This window comes from Pongo abelii, chromosome 10, assembly GCF_028885655.2.
Source record: "Pongo abelii isolate AG06213 chromosome 10, NHGRI_mPonAbe1-v2.0_pri, whole genome shotgun sequence".
NCBI lineage: Eukaryota > Metazoa > Chordata > Mammalia > Primates > Hominidae > Pongo > Pongo abelii.
This window is the reverse complement of record NC_071995.2, coordinates 51,060,884-51,063,659: the sequence shown is the minus strand read 5'-3', so window position 1 is coordinate 51,063,659 and position 2,776 is coordinate 51,060,884.

Genomic DNA, 2,776 nt, shown 5'->3' with positions numbered 1-2,776 from the left:
GGCTGCCAATCAGCGGGCGCGGCGTAACGCCGGGCGCGCGGCACGCTGGGAGTTGTAGTTTACCCGCCGCGCTGCGCGCTCCCGCAGCGCCCTGGAGGGTCTTGCTGCTCTGTGCGTTAAGGCATCTTGGGGGTGCGGGTTTCCCCCTTTTTTCCAGTCAGAGCTCAGTTTCTCAGCTACCTGTCGCTTAGTCGCTATCGGTAATGCCACCCCTTTTCCTCCTTTATCTTCAGAGCTCAGGCAAGAGTTTAAGTTTCAAGAGAAGAGAAATAACAACAAAAAGAACTTAGGAACTCACGCGGTTTGGGTTACTAGAAAAAAAGGGCTTAGACTTCTATGATTTTTTTTTTTTTTTTGGATAGGGTCTTGCTCTGACACACAGGCTGGAGTGCAGTGGCGCGATCACAGCTCACTGCAGCCTCTAACTCCCGGGCTTAAGTGATCCTCCCACCTCGGCCTCCCAAAGTGCTGAGACTACAGGCATGCACCGCCACGCCCAACTTCCTACGAAATTATTTTAAAGATGGTTTTCTAAGGGAACTAAAATGAGTACCCGTAGCGACCTCCAGCTCTCTCTCTGCCTTCCAGCCTTACTCCTTCTATTGGTTGTATGAGAAAGACAAGATCTGGTGCTCTTCGATGGGGGAGAGAGGGTAGTGGGGTGGGGTGGGAGTTGTGAGTGGCAGGAAGAACTATGGAAATTCATTCCCTGGGATATTTCACAGTCTTTAATGGCTTATGTTTTTAAGTACTAACCACTTCCCCAAACACAGATTCAGCTGTCTCTTTCCTTCCTCCACCAAAGAATTCAGCTCAAAAGTTGTTACTGGCTTGTCGCTGTTGAACTCTACTGGATAACTCTTCCTTCTCCATCATCATAGAGCTCTTTTATGAGTTGAGAATCTAGCAGGGAAGATTATTTTTGTAAAAAGAAAGAAAAGAAGGCCAGGCGCGGTGGCTCACGCCTATAATCCCAGCACTTTAGGAGGCCGAGGTGGGTGGATCACTTGAGGTCAGGCTGGTTGAGACCAGCCTGGCCAACATGGTGAAACCCGGTCTCTACTAAAAATACAAAAATTAGCTGGTGTGGTATCGGGGGCCTTAGTCCCAGCTACTTAGGAGGATTGCTTGAACCCGGGAAGCGGAGGTTGCAGTGAGCTGAGATCGTGCCACTGTACTGCAGCCTGGGTGACAGAGCAAGACTCTATCTCAAAAAAAAAAAACCCCCAAAAAATTATTCATCACAGTACTCAATTCCTCTTGCTTACACCTTAGCTATCAGTGTTCATTTACCTGTTGTTTAGCAAGCATTCTAGGACTTTTTCCCAACGTATTTTATTATACCTATTTTTTTTTTTCTTTTTTTAAGATAGAAACGAGGTCTCACTATGATGCCCAGGTTGGTCTCGAACTTCTGAGCTCAAGTGATCCTCCGGCCTTAGCCTCCCAATAAGCTACAATTACAGGCGTGAGCCACTATGCCCAGCGTTTTTTTTTTTTTTTTTTTTTGAGACGGAGTTTTGCTCTTGTCACCCAGGCTAGAGTGCAATGGCGTGATCTCGGCTCATGCAACCTCTGCCTCCCGGGTTCAAGTGATTCTCCTGCCTCAGCCTACCAAGTAGCTGGGATTACAGGCACCCACCACCACGCCCAGCTAATGTTTTGTATTTTTAGTAGGGATGGAGTTTCACCATGTTGGCCAGGCTGGTCTCAAACTCCTGACCTCAAGTGATCCACCTGCCTCAGCCTCCCAAAATGCTGGGATTACAGGCATGAGCCACCGTGCCTGGCCATGCCCAGCCTATTATACCTACTTAATTCTAAACTCCTCAAGGGCAGAGAGCTTATTATTTTTTATTTCTTTTTTGTTTGTTTGTTTTTTGTTTTGCTTTTGTTTTCTTTCTTCTTTTTTATTTCTTTTCTACTTCCTACAAGAAGTACTTTAAGTATCAACAGATCAATAAATGCTGACTAATACGAACTTGAGTCACATTATTTCCTCATGTGAATCATAAACTTATAGAGGCAGCACAGGATGGTGGAAAGAGCTTTGAAAATGAGACAGGACAGAGAAGCCGGGTTCTAGTGCCAGTTCTAATTTGTTCCTTCTCAGTGAAATGGGGACAGTAACATCAAGCCTCACTACCTCCAGGAGTTCTTTTAGCCTCAAATAGGAGAAGGCCTCAGATAGCCTTGAAGACCCTAAGGATGCATGGCAGTCATTAAAAAACATGTGGCGCGGTGACTCAGGTCTGTAATCCCAGCACTTTGGGAGACTGAGGCGGGTGAATCACGAGGTCAGGAGATTAAGACCATCCTGGCTAACACGGTGAAACCCCGTCTCTACTAAAAATATAAAAAATTAGCCGGCGCAGTGGTGGGCACCTGTAGTCCCAGCTGTTCGGGAGGCTGAGGCAGGAGAATGGCGTGAACCTGGGAGGCAGAGTTTGCAGTGAACCGAGATTGCGCTACTGCACTCCAGCCTGGGCGATAGAGCGAGACTCCATCTTAAAAAAAAAAACAACAAAAAAACATGTTTTGGCCAGGAATAGTGGCTTACACCTATAATCCCAATGCTTTGGGAGGCCGAGGTGAGAGGATCCCTTGAGCCCAGGAGTTTGAGACCAGCCTGGGCAACATAGTGAGACCCTGTCTCTACCAAAAATAAATAAATAAATAAATAAATAATAGCTGGATGTGATGGTGCATGCCTAACATCCCAGCTACTCAGGAGGCTGAGGCTGGGAGGAGGCTGAGGCAGGAGGATTGCTTGAGC